Source organism: Miniopterus schreibersii (genome assembly GCF_964146895.1).
Source record: "Miniopterus schreibersii genome assembly, chromosome: 11".
Lineage (NCBI taxonomy): Eukaryota > Metazoa > Chordata > Mammalia > Chiroptera > Miniopteridae > Miniopterus > Miniopterus schreibersii.
Window position 1 is genome coordinate 74,122,283 of NC_138111.1, and position 17,400 is coordinate 74,139,682.

Sequence of the window (17,400 nt, forward strand, 5' to 3'; positions counted from 1 at the left end):
AGAGAGACGGTTAGGGTTAGGATGGACCTAGGGTTAGGGTTATGTTGAGGGCTAGGGTTAGAGAGACGGTTATGGCTAGGATTGGACCTAGGGTTAGGGTTATGTTGAGGGCTAGGGTTAGAGAGACAGTTAGGGTTAGGATTGGTCCTAGGGTTAGGGTTAGCTTGAGGGCTAGGGTTAGAGAGACAATTAGGGTTAGGATTGGACCTAGGTTTAGGGTTAGGTTGAGGACTAGGGTTAGAGAGATGGTTAGGGTTAGGATTGGACCTACGGTTAGTGTTAGGTTGAGGGCTATGGTTAGACAGACGGTTAGGGTTAGGATTGGACCTAGGGTTAGGGTTATGTTGAGGGCTAGGGTTAGAGAGACGGTTAGGGATAGGATTGGACCTAGGTTTATGGTTATGTTGAGGGCTAGGTTTAGTGAGACGGTTAGGGTTAGCATTGGACCTAGGGTTAGGGTTATGTTGAGGGCTAGGGTTAGAGAGACGGTTAGGGTTAGGATTGGGCCTAGGGTTAGGGTTATGTTGAGGGCTAGGGTCACAGAGACGGTTAGGGTTAGGATGGACCTAGGGTTAGGGTTATGTTGAGGGCTAGGGTTAGAGAGACGGTTATGGCTAGGATTGGACCTAGGGTTAGGGTTATGTTGAGGGCTAGGGTTAGAGAGACAGTTAGGGTTAGGATTGGTCCTAGGGTTAGGGTTAGCTTGAGGGCTAGGGTTAGAGAGACAATTAGGGTTAGGATTGGACCTAGGGTTAGGGTTATGTTGAGGTCTAGGTTTAGAGAGGCGGTTAGGGTTAGGATTGGACCTAGGTTTAGGGTTTGGTTGAGAACTAGGGTTAGAGAGATGGTAAGGGTTAGGATTGGACCTAGGGTTAGGGTTAGGTTGAGGTCTAGGGTTAGACAGACGGTTAGGGTGAAGATTGGACCTAGGGTTAGGGTTATGTTGAGGGCTAGGGTTAGAGAGACGGTTAGGTTTAGGATTGGACCTAGGGTTTCGGTTATGTTGAGGGCTAGGGTTAGAGAGACGGTAAGGTTTAGGATTGGACCTAGGGTTAGGGTTATGTTGAGGGCTAGGGTTAGAGAGACGGTTAGGGTTAGGATTGGACCTAGGTTTAGGGTTATGTTGAGGGCTAGGTTCACAGAGACGGTTAGGGTTAGGATTGGACCTAGGTTTAGCGTTCGGTTGAGTACTAGGGTTAGAGAGACGGTTAGGGTTAGGATTGGACCTAGGGTTAGGGTTATGTTGAAGGCTAGGGTTAGAGAGACGGTTAGGGTTAGGATTGAACCTAGGTTTAGCGTTAGGTTGAGTACTAGGGTTAGAGAGACGGTTAGGGTTAGGATTGGACCTAGGGTTAGGGTTAGGTTGAGGGCTAGGTTTAGACAGACGATTAGGGTGAAGATTGTACCTAGGGTTAGGGTTATGTTGAGGGCTAGGTTTAGAGAGACGGTTAGGGTTAGGATTGGACCTAGGTTTAGCGTTAGGTTGAGTACTAGGGTTAGAGAGACGGTTAGGGTTAGGATTGGACCTAGGGTTAGGGTTAGGTTGAGGGCTAGGGTTAGACAGACGATTAGGGTGAATATTGGACCTCGGGTTAGGGTTATGTTGAGGGCTAGGGTTAGAGAGACGGTTAGGGCTAGGATTGGACCTAGGGTTAGGGTTATGTTGAGGGCTAGGGTTAGAGAGACAGTTAGGTTTAGGTTTGGTCCTAGGGTTAGGGTTACCTTGAAGGCTAGGGTTAGAGAGACAATTAGTGTTAGGATTGGACCTAGGTTTAGGGTTATGTTGAGGGCTAGGTTCACAGAGACGGTTAGGGTTAGGATTGGACCTAGGGTTAGGGTTATGTTGAGGGCTAGGGCTAGAGAGACGGTTAGGTTTAGGATTGGACCTAGGGTTAGGGTTATGTTGAGGGCTAGGGTTAGAGAGACGGTTACGGCTAGGATTGGACCTAGGGTTAGTGTTATGTTGAGGGCTAGGGTTAGAGAGATGGTTAGGGTTGGGATTGGACCTAGGGTTAGGGTTATGTGGAGGGCTAGGGTTACAGAGACGGTTAGGGTTAGGATTGGACCTAGGGTTAGGGTTAGCTTGAGGGCTAGGGTTAGAGAGACAATTAGGGTTAGGATTGGACTTAGGGTTAGGGTTATGTTGAGGGCTAGGTTTAGAGAGGCGGTTAGGGTTAGGATTGGACCAAGGTTTAGGGTTAGGTTGAGGACTAGTTTTAGAGAGATGGTTAGGGTTAGGATTGGACCTAGGGTTAGAGTTAGGTTGAGGTCTAGGGTTAGACAGACGGTTAGGGTGAAGATTGGACCTACGTTTAGGGTTATGTTGAGGGCTAGGCTTAGAGAGAGGGTTAGGGTTAGGATTGGACCTAGGGTTAGGGTTATGTTGAGGGCTAGGGTCACAGAGACGGTTAGGGTTAGGATTGGACCTAGGGTTAGGGTTATGTTGAGGGCTAGGGTTAGAGAGACGGTTAGGGTTAGGATTGAACCTAGGGTTAGGGTTATGTTGAGGGCTAGGGTTAGAGAGACGGTTAGGGTTAGGATTGGACCTAGGGTTAGGGTTATGTTGAGGGCTAGTGTTAGAGAGACGGTTAGGGTTAGGATTGGACCTAGGGTTAAGGTTATGTTGAGGGCTAAGGTTAGAGACACGGTTAGGGCTAGGATTGGACCTAGGGTTAGGGTTAGGCTGAGGGCTAGGTTTAGACAGACGGTTAGGGTGAAGATTGTACCTAGGGTTAGGGTTATGTTGAGGGCTAGGTTTAGAGAGACGGTTAGGGTTAGGATTGGACCTAGGGTTATGGTTATGTTGAGGGCTAGGTTCACAGCGACGGTTAGGGTTAGGATTGGACCTAGGGTTAGGGTTATGTTGAGGGCTGCGTTTAGAGAGACTGTTAGGGTTAGGATTGGACCTAGGGTTAGGGTTATGTTGAGAGCTAGGGTTAGAGAGACGGTTAGGGTTAGGATTGAACCTAGGGTTAGGGTTATGTTGAGGGTTAGGGTCACAGAGACGGTTAGGGTTAGGATTGGACCTAGGGTTAGGGTTATGTTGAGGGCTAGGGTTAGAGAGACGGTTAGGGTTAGGATTGGACCTAGGGTTAGGGTTATGTTGAGGGTTAGGGTCACAGAGACGGTTAGGGTTAGGATTGGACCTAGGGTTAGGGTTATGTTGAGGGCTAGGGTTAGAGAGAAGTTTAGGGTTAGGATTGGACCTAGGGTTAGGGTTATGTTGAGGGCTAGGGTTAGAGAGACAGTTAGGGTTAGGATTGGACCTAGGGTTAGGGTTAGCTTGAGGGCTAGGGTTAGAGACACAATTAGGGTTAGGATTGGACCTAGGTTTAGGGTTAGGTTGAGGACTAGGGTTAGAGAGATGGTTAGGGTTAGGATTGGACATAGGGTTAGGGTTAGGTTGAGGGCTATGGTTAGACAGACGGTTAGGGTGAAGATTGGACCTAGGGTTAGGGTTATGTTGAGGGCTAGGGTTAGAGAGACGGTTAGGGTTAGGATTGGACCTAGGGTTAGGGTTATGTTGAGGGCTAGGCTCACAGAGACGGTTAGGGTTAGGATTGGACCTAGGGTTAGGGGTATGTTGAGGGCTAGGGTTAGAGAGACGGTTAGGGTTAGGATTGGAACTAGGGTTAGGGTTATGTTGAGGGCTAGGGTTAGAGAGACGGTTAGGGTTAGGATTGGACCTAGGGTTAGGGTTATGTTGAGGGCTAGGGTTAGAGAGACGGTTAGGGTTAGGATTGGAACTAGGGTTAGGGTTATGTTGAGGGCTAGGGTTAGAGAGACGGTTAGGGTTAGGATTGGACCTAGGGTTAGGGTTATGTTGAGGGCTAGGGTTAGAGAGACGGTTAGGGTTAGGATTGGACCTAGGGTTAGGGTTATGTTGAGGGCTAGGGTTAGAGAGACGGTTAGAGTGAGGATTAGACTTAGGGTTAGTGTTATAATGAGGGCTAGGAATAGAGAGACGGTTAGGGTTAGGATTGGACCTAGGGTAAGGGTTATGTTGAGGGCTAGGGTTAGAGAGACGGTTAGGGTTAGGATTGGACCTAGGGTTAGGGTTATGTTGAGGGCTAGGGTTAGAGAGACGGTTAGGGTGAGAATTGGACCTAGGGTTAGGGTTATGTTGAGGGCTAGGGTTAGAGAGACGGTTAGGGTTAGGATTGGACCTAGGGTTAGGGTTAGGTTGAGGGCTATGGTTAGACAGACGGTTAGGGTGAAGATTGGACCTAGGGTTAGGGTTATGTTGAGGGCTAGGGTTAGAGAGACGGTTAGGGTTAGGATTGGACCTAGGGTTAGGGTTATGTTGAGGACTAGGCTCACAGAGACGGTTAGGGTTAGGATTGGACCTAGGGTTAGGGGTATGTTGAGGGCTAGGGTTAGAGAGACGGTTAGGGTTAGGATTGGAACTAGGGTTAGGGTTATGTTGAGGGCTAGGGTTAGAGAGACGGTTAGGGTTAGGATTGGACCTAGGGTTAGGGTTATGTTGAGGGCTAGGGTTAGAGAGACGGTTAGGGTTAGGATTGGAACTAGGGTTAGGGTTATGTTGAGGGCTAGGGTTAGAGAGACGGTTAGGGTTAGGATTGGACCTAGGGTTAGGGTTATGTTGAGGGCTAGGGTTAGAGAGACGGTTAGGGTTAGGATTGGACCTAGGGTTAGGGTTATGTTGAGGGCTAGGGTTAGAGAGACGGTTAGGGTGAGGATTGGACTTAGGGTTAGGGTTATAATGAGGGCTAGGAATAGAGAGACGGTTAGGGTTAGGATTGGACCTAGGGTAAGGGTTATGTTGAGGGCTAGGGTTAGAGAGACGGTTAGGGTTAGGATTGGACCTAGGGTTAGGGTTATGTTCAGGGCTAGGGTTAGAGAGACGGTTAGGGTGAGGATAGGACCTAGGGTTAGGGTTATGTTGAGGGCTAGGGTTAGAGAGACGGTTAGGGTGAGAATTGGACCTAGGGTTAGGGTTATGTTGAGGGCTAGGGTTAGAGAGACGGTTAGGGTTAGGATTGGACCTAGGTTTAGCGTTAGGTTGAGTACTAGGGTTAGAGAGACGGTTAGGGTTAGGATTGGACCTAGGGTTAGGGTTAGGTTGAGGGCTAGGTTTAGACAGACGATTAGGGTGAATATTGGACCTAGGGTTAGGGTTATGTTGAGGGCTAGGGTTAGAGAGACGGTTAGGGTTAGGATTGGACCTAGGGTTAGGGTTATTTTGAGGGCTAGGGTTAGAGAGACGGTTAGGGTTAGGATTGGACCTAGAGTTAGGGTTATGTTGAGGGCTAGGTTTAGAGAGACGGTTAGGGTTAGGATGGACCTAGGGTTAGGGTTATGTTGAGGGCTAGGGTTAGAGAGACGGTTATGGCTAGGATTGGACCTAGGGTTAGGGTTATGTTGAGGGCTAGGGTTAGAGAGACAGTTAGGGTTAGGATTGGTCCTAGGGTTAGGGTTAGCTTGAGGGCTAGGGTTAGAGAGACAATTAGGGTTAGGATTGGACCTAGGTTTAGGGTTAGGTTGAGGACTAGGGTTAGAGAGATGGTTAGGGTTAGGATTGGACCTACGGTTAGTGTTAGGTTGAGGGCTATGGTTAGACAGACGGTTAGGGTTAGGATTGGACCTAGGGTTAGGGTTATGTTGAGGGCTAGGGTTAGAGAGACGGTTAGGGTTAGGATTGGAACTAGGGTTAGGGTTATGTTGAGGGCTAGGGTTAGAGAGACGGTTAGGGTTAGGATTGGACCTAGGGTTAGGGTTATGTTGAGGGCTAGGGTTAGAGAGACGGTTAGGGTTAGGATTGGACCTAGGGTTAGGGTTATGTTGAGGGCTAGGGTTAGAGAGACGGTTAGGGTGAGGATTGGACTTAGGGTTAGGGTTATAATGAGGGCTAGGAATAGAGAGATGGTTAGGGTTAGGATTGGACCTAGGGTAAGGGTTATGTTGAGGGCTAGGGTTAGAGAGACGGTTAGGGTTAGGATTGGACCTAGGGTTAGGGTTATGTTGAGGGCTAGGGTTAGAGAGACGGTTAGGGTGAGGATAGGACCTAGGGTTAGGGTTATGTTGAGGGCTAGGGTTAGAGAGACGGTTAGGGTGAGAATTGGACCTAGGGTTAGGGTTATGTTGAGGGCTAGGGTTAGAGAGACGGTTAGGGTTAGGATTGGACCTAGGGTTAAGGTTATGTTGAGGGCTAGGGTTAGAGAAACGGTTAGGGCTAGGTTTGGACCTAGGTTTAGGAATAGGTTGAGTGCAAGGGTTAGACAGACGGTTAGGGTGAAGATTGCACCTAGGGTTAGGGTTATGTTGAGGGCTAGGGTTAGAGAGACGGTTAGGGTTAGGATTGGACCTAGGGTTAGGGTTAGGTTGAGTACTAGGGTTAGAGAGATGGTTAGGGTTAGGATAGGACCTAGGGTTAGGGTTAGGTTGAGGGCTAGGGTTAGACAGACGGTTAGGGTGAATATTGGACCTAGGGTTAGGGTTATGTTGAGTGCTAGGGTCACAGAGACGGTTAGGGTTAGGAATGGACCTATGGTTAGGGTTAGGTTGAGGGCTAGGATTAGAGAGACGGTTAGGGTAAGGATTGGACCTTGGGTTAGGGTTAGCTTGAGGGATAGGGTTAGAGAGACAATTAGGGTTAGGATTGGACCTTGGGTTAGGGTTATGTTGAGGGCTAGGGTTAGAGAGACGGTTAGGCTTAGGATTGGACCTAGGGTTAAGGTTATGTTGAGGGCTAGGTTTAGACAGACGGTTAGGGTGAATATTGGACCTAGGGTTAGGGTTAGGTTGAGGTCTAGGGTTAGACAGACGGTTAGGGTGAAGATTGGACCTAGGGTTAGGGTTATGTTGTGGGCTAGGCTTAGAGAGACGGTTAGGGTTTGGATTGGACCTAGGGTTACGGTTATGTTGAGGGCTAGGGTCACAGAGACGGTTAGGGTTAGGATTGGACCTATGGTTAGGGTTATGTTGAGGGCTAGGGTTAGAGAGACGGTTAGGGTTAGGATTAGACCTAGGGTTAGGGTTATGTTGAGGGCTAGGGTTAGAGAGACGGTAAGGTTTAGGATTGGACCTAGGGTTAGGGTTATGTTGAGGGCTAGGGTTAGAGAGACGGTTAGGGTTAGGATTGGACCTAGGGTTAGGGTTATGTTGAGGGCTAGGGTTAGAGAGACGGTAAGGTTTAGGATTGGACCTAGGGTTAGGGTTATGTTGAGGGCTAGGGTTAGAGAGACGGTTAGGGTTAGGATTGGACCTAGGGTTAGGGTTATGTTGAGGGCTAATGTTAGAGAGACAATTAGGGTTAGGATTGGACCTAGGGTTAAGGTTATGTTGAGGGCTAGGGTTAGAGAGACGGTTAGGGTTAGGATTGGACCTAGGTTTAGCGTTAGGTTGAGTACTAGGGTTAGAGAGACGGTTAGGGTTAGGATTGGACCTAGGGTTAGGGTTAGGTTGAGGGCTAGGGTTAGACAGACGATTAGGGTGAATATTGGACCTCGGGTTAGGGTTATGTTGAGGGCTAGGGTTAGAGAGACGGTTAGGGCTAGGATTGGACCTAGGGTTAGGGTTATGTTGAGGGCTAGGGTTAGAGAGACAGTTAGGTTTAGGTTTGGTCCTAGGGTTAGGGTTACCTTGAGGGCTAGGGTTAGAGAGACAATTAGGGTTAGGATTGGACCTAGGTTTAGGGTTATGTTGAGGGCTAGGTTCACAGAGACGGTTAGGGTTAGGATTGGACCTAGGGTTAGGGTTATGTTGAGGGCTAGTGTTAGAGAGACGGTTAGGGTTAGGATTGGACCTAGGGTTAGGGTTATGTTGAGGCCTAGGGTTAGAGAGAGGTTTAGGGTTAGGATTGGACCTAGGGTTAGGGTTATGTTCTGGGCTCGGGTTAGAGAGACGGTTAGGGTTAGGATTGGACCTAGGGTTAAAGTTATGTTGAGGGCTAGGGTTAGACAGACGGTTAGGGTGAAGATTGGACCTAGGGTTAGGGTTATGTTGAGGGCTAGGGTTAGAGAGACGGTTAGGTTTAGGATTGGACCTAGGGTTTCGGTTATGTTGAGGGCTAGGGTTAGAGAGACGGTAAGGTTTAGGATTGGACCTAGGGTTAGGGTTATGTTGAGGGCTAGGGTTAGAGAGACGGTTAGGGTTAGGATTGGACCTAGGTTTAGGGTTATGTTGAGGGCTAGGTTCACAGAGACGGTTAGGGTTAGGATTGGACCTAGGTTTAGCGTTCGGTTGAGTACTAGGGTTAGAGAGACGGTTAGGGTTAGGATTGGACCTAGGGTTAGGGTTATGTTGAGGGCTAGGGTTAGAGAGACGGTTAGGGTTAGGATTGAACCTAGGTTTAGCGTTAGGTTGAGTACTAGGGTTAGAGAGACGGTTAGGGTTAGGATTGGACCTAGGGTTAGGGTTAGGTTGAGGGCTAGGTTTAGACAGACGATTAGGGTGAAGATTGTACCTAGGGTTAGGGTTATGTTGAGGGCTAGGTTTAGAGAGACGGTTAGGGTTAGGATTGGACCTAGGGTTAGGGTTATGTTGAGGGCTAGGGTTAGAGAGACGGTTACGGCTAGGATTGGACCTAGGGTTAGTGTTATGTTGAGGGCTAGGGTTAGAGAGATGGTTAGGGTTGGGATTGGACCTAGGGTTAGGGTTATGTGGAGGGCTAGGGTTACAGAGACGGTTAGGGTTAGGATTGGACCTAGGGTTAGGGTTAGCTTGAGGGCTAGGGTTAGAGAGACAATTAGGGTTAGGATTGGACTTAGGGTTAGGGTTATGTTGAGGGCTAGGTTTAGAGAGGCGGTTAGGGTTAGGATTGGACCAAGGTTTAGGGTTAGGTTGAGGACTAGTTTTAGAGAGATGGTTAGGGTTAGGATTGGACCTAGGGTTAGAGTTAGGTTGAGGTCTAGGGTTAGACAGACGGTTAGGGTGAAGATTGGACCTACGTTTAGGGTTATGTTGAAGGCTAGGCTTAGAGAGAGGGTTAGGGTTAGGATTGGACCTAGGGTTAGGGTTATGTTGAGGGCTAGGGTCACAGAGACGGTTAGGGTTAGGATTGGACCTAGGGTTAGGGTTATGTTGAGGGCTAGGGTTAGAGAGACGGTTAGGGTTAGGATTGAACCTAGGGTTAGGGTTATGTTGAGGGCTAGGGTTAGAGAGACGGTTAGGGTTAGGATTGGACCTAGGGTTAGGGTTATGTTGAGGGCTAGTGTTAGAGAGACGGTTAGGGTTAGGATTGGACCTAGGGTTAAGGTTATGTTGAGGGCTAAGGTTAGAGACACGGTTAGGGCTAGGATTGGACCTAGGGTTAGGGTTAGGTTGAGGGCTAGGTTTAGACAGACGGTTAGGGTGAAGATTGTACCTAGGGTTAGGGTTATGTTGAGGGCTAGGTTTAGAGAGACGGTTAGGGTTAGGATTGGACCTAGGGTTATGGTTATGTTGAGGGCTTGGTTCACAGCGACGGTTAGGGTTAGGATTGGACCTAGGGTTAGGGTTATGTTGAGGGCTAGTGTTAGAGAGACGGTTAGGGTTAGGATGGACCTAGGGTTAGGGTTATGTTGAGGGCTAGGGTTAGAGAGACGGTTATGGCTAGGATTGGACCTAGGGTTAGGGTTATGTTGAGGGCTAGGGTTAGAGAGACAGTTAGGGTTAGGATTGGTCCTAGGGTTAGGGTTAGCTTGAGGGCTAGGGTTAGAGAGACAATTAGGGTTAGGATTGGACCTAGGTTTAGGGTTAGGTTGAGGACTAGGGTTAGAGAGATGGTTAGGGTTAGGATTGGACCTACGGTTAGTGTTAGGTTGAGGGCTATGGTTATACAGACGGTTAGGGTTAGGATTGGACCTAGGGTTAGGGTTATGTTGAGGGCTAGGGTTAGAGAGACGGTTAGGGATAGGATTGGACCTAGGTTTATGGTTATGTTGAGGGCTAGGTTTAGTGAGACGGTTAGGGTTAGCATTGGACCTAGGGTTAGGGTTATGTTGAGGGCTAGGGTTAGAGAGACGGTTAGGGTTAGGATTGGGCCTAGGGTTAGGGTTATGTTGAGGGCTAGGGTCACAGAGACGGTTAGGGTTAGGATGGACCTAGGGTTAGGGTTATGTTGAGGGCTAGGGTTAGAGAGACGGTTATGGCTAGGATTGGACCTAGGGTTAGGGTTATGTTGAGGGCTAGGGTTAGAGAGACAGTTAGGGTTAGGATTGGTCCTAGGGTTAGGGTTAGCTTGAGGGCTAGGGTTAGAGAGACAATTAGGGTTAGGATTGGACCTAGGGTTAGGGTTATGTTGAGGTCTAGGTTTAGAGAGGCGGTTAGGGTTAGGATTGGACCTAGGTTTAGGGTTTGGTTGAGAACTAGGGTTAGAGAGATGGTAAGGGTTAGGATTGGACCTAGGGTTAGGGTTAGGTTGAGGTCTAGGGTTAGACAGACGGTTAGGGTGAAGATTGGACCTAGGGTTAGGGTTATGTTGAGGGCTAGGCTTAGAGAGACGGTTAGGGTTTGGATTGGACCTAGGGTTACGGTTATGTTGAGGGCTAGGGTCACAGAGACGGTTAGGGTTAGGATTGGACCTATGGTTAGGGTTATGTTGAGGGCTAGGGTTAGAGAGACGGTTAGGGTTAGGATTAGACCTAGGGTTAGGGTTATGTTGAGGGCTAGGGTTAGAGAGACGGTAAGGTTTAGGATTGGACCTAGGGTTAGGGTTATGTTGAGGGCTAGGGTTAGAGAGACGGTTAGGGTTAGGATTGGACCTAGGGTTAGGGTTATGTTGAGGGCTAGGGTTAGAGAGACGGTAAGGTTTAGGATTGGACCTAGGGTTAGGGTTATGTTGAGGGCTAGGGTTAGAGAGACGGTTAGGGTTAGGATTGGACCTAGGGTTAGGGTTATGTTGAGGGCTAATGTTAGAGAGACAATTAGGGTTAGGATTGGACCTAGGGTTAAGGTTATGTTGAGGGCTAGGGTTAGAGAGACGGTTAGGGTTAGGATTGGACCTAGGTTTAGCGTTAGGTTGAGTACTAGGGTTAGAGAGACGGTTAGGGTTAGGATTGGACCTAGGGTTAGGGTTAGGTTGAGGGCTAGGGTTAGACAGACGATTAGGGTGAATATTGGACCTCGGGTTAGGGTTATGTTGAGGGCTAGGGTTAGAGAGACGGTTAGGGCTAGGATTGGACCTAGGGTTAGGGTTATGTTGAGGGCTAGGGTTAGAGAGACAGTTAGGTTTAGGTTTGGTCCTAGGGTTAGGGTTACCTTGAGGGCTAGGGTTAGAGAGACAATTAGTGTTAGGATTGGACCTAGGTTTAGGGTTATGTTGAGGGCTAGGTTCACAGAGACGGTTAGGGTTAGGATTGGACCTAGGGTTAGGGTTATGTTGAGGGCTAGGGTTAGAGAGATGGTTAGGGTTGGGATTGGACCTAGGGTTAGGGTTATGTGGAGGGCTAGGGTTACAGAGACGGTTAGGGTTAGGATTGGACCTAGGGTTAGGGTTAGCTTGAGGGCTAGGGTTAGAGAGACAATTAGGGTTAGGATTGGACTTAGGGTTAGGGTTATGTTGAGGACTAGGTTTAGAGGGGCGGTTAGGGTTAGGATTGGACCAAGGTTTAGGGTTAGGTTGAGGACTAGTTTTAGAGAGATGGTTAGGATTAGGATTGGACCTAGGGTTAGAGTTAGGTTGAGGTCTAGGGTTAGACAGACGGTTAGGGTGAAGATTGGACCTAGGGTTAGGGTTATGTTGAGGGCTAGGGTTAGAGAGACGGTTAGGTTTAGGATTGGACCTAGGGTTTCGGTTATGTTGAGGGCTAGGGTTAGAGAGACGGTAAGGTTTAGGATTGGACCTAGGGTTAGGGTTATGTTGAGGGCTAGGGTTAGAGAGACGGTTAGGGTTAGGATTGGACCTAGGTTTAGGGTTATGTTGAGGGCTAGGTTCACAGAGACGGTTAGGGTTAGGATTGGACCTAGGTTTAGCGTTCGGTTGAGTACTAGGGTTAGAGAGACGGTTAGGGTTAGGATTGGACCTAGGGTTAGGGTTATGTTGAAGGCTAGGGTTAGAGAGACGGTTAGGGTTAGGATTGAACCTAGGTTTAGCGTTAGGTTGAGTACTAGGGTTAGAGAGACGGTTAGGGTTAGGATTGGACCTAGGGTTAGGGTTAGGTTGAGGGCTAGGTTTAGACAGACGATTAGGGTGAAGATTGTACCTAGGGTTAGGGTTATGTTGAGGGCTAGGTTTAGAGAGACGGTTAGGGTTAGGATTGGACCTAGGGTTAGGGTTATGTTGAGGGCTAGGGCTAGAGAGACGGTTAGGTTTAGGATTGGACCTAGGGTTAGGGTTATGTTGAGGGCTAGGGTTAGAGAGACGGTTACGGCTAGGATTGGACCTAGGGTTAGTGTTATGTTGAGGGCTAGGGTTAGAGAGATTGTTAGGGTTGGGATTGGACCTAGGGTTAGGGTTATGTGGAGGGCTAGGGTTACAGAGACGGTTAGGGTTAGGATTGGACCTAGGGTTAGGGTTAGCTTGAGGGCTAGGGTTAGAGAGACAATTAGGGTTAGGATTGGACTTAGGGTTAGGGTTATGTTGAGGGCTAGGTTTAGAGAGGCGGTTAGGGTTAGGATTGGACCAAGGTTTAGGGTTAGGTTGAGGACTAGTTTTAGAGAGATGGTTAGGGTTAGGATTGGACCTAGGGTTAGAGTTAGGTTGAGGTCTAGGGTTAGACAGACGGTTAGGGTGAAGATTGGACCTACGTTTAGGGTTATGTTGAGGGCTAGGCTTAGAGAGAGGGTTAGGGTTAGGATTGGACCTAGGGTTAGGGTTATGTTGAGGGCTAGGGTCACAGAGACGGTTAGGGTTAGGATTGGACCTAGGGTTAGGGTTATGTTGAGGGCTAGGGTTAGAGAGACGGTTAGGGTTAGGATTGAACCTAGGGTTAGGGTTATGTTGAGGGCTAGGGTTAGAGAGACGGTTAGGGTTAGGATTGGACCTAGGGTTAGGGTTATGTTGAGGGCTAGTGTTAGAGAGACGGTTAGGGTTAGGATTGGACCTAGGGTTAAGGTTATGTTGAGGGCTAAGGTTAGAGACACGGTTAGGGCTAGGATTGGACCTAGGGTTAGGGTTAGGTTGAGGGCTAGGTTTAGACAGACGGTTAGGGTGAAGATTGTACCTAGGGTTAGGGTTATGTTGAGGGCTAGGTTTAGAGAGACGGTTAGGGTTAGGATTGGACCTAGGGTTATGGTTATGTTGAGGGCTTGGTTCACAGCGACGGTTAGGGTTAGGATTGGACCTAGGGTTAGGGTTATGTTGAGGGCTAGGGTTAGAGAGACGGTTAGGGTTAGGATGGACCTAGGGTTAGGGTTATGTTGAGGGCTAGGGTTAGAGAGACGGTTATGGCTAGGATTGGACCTAGGGTTAGGGTTATGTTGAGGGCTAGGGTTAGAGAGACAGTTAGGGTTAGGATTGGTCCTAGGGTTAGGGTTAGCTTGAGGGCTAGGGTTAGAGAGACAATTAGGGTTAGGATTGGACCTAGGTTTAGGGTTAGGTTGAGGACTAGGGTTAGAGAGATGGTTAGGGTTAGGATTGGACCTACGGTTAGTGTTAGGTTGAGGGCTATGGTTAGACAGACGGTTAGGGTTAGGATTGGACCTAGGGTTAGGGTTATGTTGAGGGCTAGGGTTAGAGAGACGGTTAGGGATAGGATTGGACCTAGGTTTATGGTTATGTTGAGGGCTAGGTTTAGTGAGACGGTTAGGGTTAGCATTGGACCTAGGGTTAGGGTTATGTTGAGGGCTAGGGTTAGAGAGACGGTTAGGGTTAGGATTGGGCCTAGGGTTAGGGTTATGTTGAGGGCTAGGGTCACAGAGACGGTTAGGGTTAGGATGGACCTAGGGTTAGGGTTATGTTGAGGGCTAGGGTTAGAGAGACGGTTATGGCTAGGATTGGACCTAGGGTTAGGGTTATGTTGAGGGCTAGGGTTAGAGAGACAGTTAGGGTTAGGATTGGTCCTAGGGTTAGGGTTAGCTTGAGGGCTAGGGTTAGAGAGACAATTAGGGTTAGGATTGGACCTAGGGTTAGGGTTATGTTGAGGTCTAGGTTTAGAGAGGCGGTTAGGGTTAGGATTGGACCTAGGTTTAGGGTTTGGTTGAGAACTAGGGTTAGAGAGATGGTAAGGGTTAGGATTGGACCTAGGGTTAGGGTTAGGTTGAGGTCTAGGGTTAGACAGACGGTTAGGGTGAAGATTGGACCTAGGGTTAGGGTTATGTTGAGGGCTAGGGTTAGAGAGACGGTTAGGTTTAGGATTGGACCTAGGGTTTCGGTTATGTTGAGGGCTAGGGTTAGAGAGACGGTAAGGTTTAGGATTGGACCTAGGGTTAGGGTTATGTTGAGGGCTAGGGTTAGAGAGACGGTTAGGGTTAGGATTGGACCTAGGTTTAGGGTTATGTTGAGGGCTAGGTTCACAGAGACGGTTAGGGTTAGGATTGGACCTAGGTTTAGCGTTCGGTTGAGTACTAGGGTTAGAGAGACGGTTAGGGTTAGGATTGGACCTAGGGTTAGGGTTATGTTGAAGGCTAGGGTTAGAGAGACGGTTAGGGTTAGGATTGAACCTAGGTTTAGCGTTAGGTTGAGTACTAGGGTTAGAGAGACGGTTAGGGTTAGGATTGGACCTAGGGTTAGGGTTAGGTTGAGGGCTAGGTTTAGACAGACGATTAGGGTGAAGATTGTACCTAGGGTTAGGGTTATGTTGAGGGCTAGGTTTAGAGAGACGGTTAGGGTTAGGATTGGACCTAGGTTTAGCGTTAGGTTGAGTACTAGGGTTAGAGAGACGGTTAGGGTTAGGATTGGACCTAGGGTTAGGGTTAGGTTGAGGGCTAGGGTTAGACAGACGATTAGGGTGAATATTGGACCTCGGGTTAGGGTTATGTTGAGGGCTAGGGTTAGAGAGACGGTTAGGGCTAGGATTGGACCTAGGGTTAGGGTTATGTTGAGGGCTAGGGTTAGAGAGACAGTTAGGTTTAGGTTTGGTCCTAGGGTTAGGGTTACCTTGAAGGCTAGGGTTAGAGAGACAATTAGTGTTAGGATTGGACCTAGGTTTAGGGTTATGTTGAGGGCTAGGTTCACAGAGACGGTTAGGGTTAGGATTGGACCTAGGGTTAGGGTTATGTTGAGGGCTAGGGCTAGAGAGACGGTTAGGTTTAGGATTGGACCTAGGGTTAGGGTTATGTTGAGGGCTAGGGTTAGAGAGACGGTTACGGCTAGGATTGGACCTAGGGTTAGTGTTATGTTGAGGGCTAGGGTTAGAGAGATGGTTAGGGTTGGGATTGGACCTAGGGTTAGGGTTATGTGGAGGGCTAGGGTTACAGAGACGGTTAGGGTTAGGATTGGACCTAGGGTTAGGGTTAGCTTGAGGGCTAGGGTTAGAGAGACAATTAGGGTTAGGATTGGACTTAGGGTTAGGGTTATGTTGAGGGCTAGGTTTAGAGAGGCGGTTAGGGTTAGGATTGGACCAAGGTTTAGGGTTAGGTTGAGGACTAGTTTTAGAGAGATGGTTAGGGTTAGGATTGGACCTAGGGTTAGAGTTAGGTTGAGGTCTAGGGTTAGACAGACGGTTAGGGTGAAGATTGGACCTACGTTTAGGGTTATGTTGAGGGCTAGGCTTAGAGAGAGGGTTAGGGTTAGGATTGGACCTAGGGTTAGGGTTATGTTGAGGGCTAGGGTCACAGAGACGGTTAGGGTTAGGATTGGACCTAGGGTTAGGGTTATGTTGAGGGCTAGGGTTAGAGAGACGGTTAGGGTTAGGATTGAACCTAGGGTTAGGGTTATGTTGAGGGCTAGGGTTAGAGAGACGGTTAGGGTTAGGATTGGACCTAGGGTTAGGGTTATGTTGAGGGCTAGTGTTAGAGAGACGGTTAGGGTTAGGATTGGACCTAGGGTTAAGGTTATGTTGAGGGCTAAGGTTAGAGACACGGTTAGGGCTAGGATTGGACCTAGGGTTAGGGTTAGGCTGAGGGCTAGGTTTAGACAGACGGTTAGGGTGAAGATTGTACCTAGGGTTAGGGTTATGTTGAGGGCTAGGTTTAGAGAGACGGTTAGGGTTAGGATTGGACCTAGGGTTATGGTTATGTTGAGGGCTAGGTTCACAGCGACGGTTAGGGTTAGGATTGGACCTAGGGTTAGGGTTATGTTGAGGGCTGCGTTTAGAGAGACTGTTAGGGTTAGGATTGGACCTAGGGTTAGGGTTATGTTGAGGGCTAGGGTTAGAGAGACGGTTAGGGTTAGGATTGAACCTAGGGTTAGGGTTATGTTGAGGGTTAGGGTCACAGAGACGGTTAGGGTTAGGATTGGACCTAGGGTTAGGGTTATGTTGAGGGCTAGGGTTAGAGAGACGGTTAGGGTTAGGATTGGACCTAGGGTTAGGGTTATGTTGAGGGTTAGGGTCACAGAGACGGTTAGGGTTAGGATTGGACCTAGGGTTAGGGTTATGTTGAGGGCTAGGGTTAGAGAGAAGTTTAGGGTTAGGATTGGACCTAGGGTTAGGGTTATGTTGAGGGCTAGGGTTAGAGAGACAGTTAGGGTTAGGATTGGACCTAGGGTTAGGGTTAGCTTGAGGGCTAGGGTTAGAGACACAATTAGGGTTAGGATTGGACCTAGGTTTAGGGTTAGGTTGAGGACTAGGGTTAGAGAGATGGTTAGGGTTAGGATTGGACCTAGGGTTAGGGTTAGGTTGAGGGCTATGGTTAGACAGACGGTTAGGGTGAAGATTGGACCTAGGGTTAGGGTTATGTTGAGGGCTAGGGTTAGAGAGACGGTTAGGGTTAGGATTGGACCTAGGGTTAGGGTTATGTTGAGGACTAGGCTCACAGAGACGGTTAGGGTTAGGATTGGACCTAGGGTTAGGGGTATGTTGAGGGCTAGGGTTAGAGAGACGGTTAGGGTTAGGATTGGAACTAGGGTTAGGGTTATGTTGAGGGCTAGGGTTAGAGAGACGGTTAGGGTTAGGATTGGACCTAGGGTTAGGGTTATGTTGAGGGCTAGGGTTAGAGAGACGGTTAGGGTTAGGATTGGAACTAGGGTTAGGGTTATGTTGAGGGCTAGGGTTAGAGAGACGGTTAGGGTTAGGATTGGACCTAGGGTTAGGGTTATGTTGAGGGCTAGGGTTAGAGAGACGGTTAGGGTTAGGATTGGACCTAGGGTTAGGGTTATGTTGAGGGCTAGGGTTAGAGAGACGGTTAGGGTGAGGATTGGACTTAGGGTTAGGGTTATAATGAGGGCTAGGAATAGAGAGACGGTTAGGGTTAGGATTGGACCTAGGGTAAGGGTTATGTTGAGGGCTAGGGTTAGAGAGACGGTTAGGGTTAGGATTGGACCTAGGGTTAGGGTTATGTTCAGGGCTAGGGTTAGAGAGACGGTTAGGGTGAGGATAGGACCTAGGGTTAGGGTTATGTTGAGGGCTAGGGTTAGAGAGA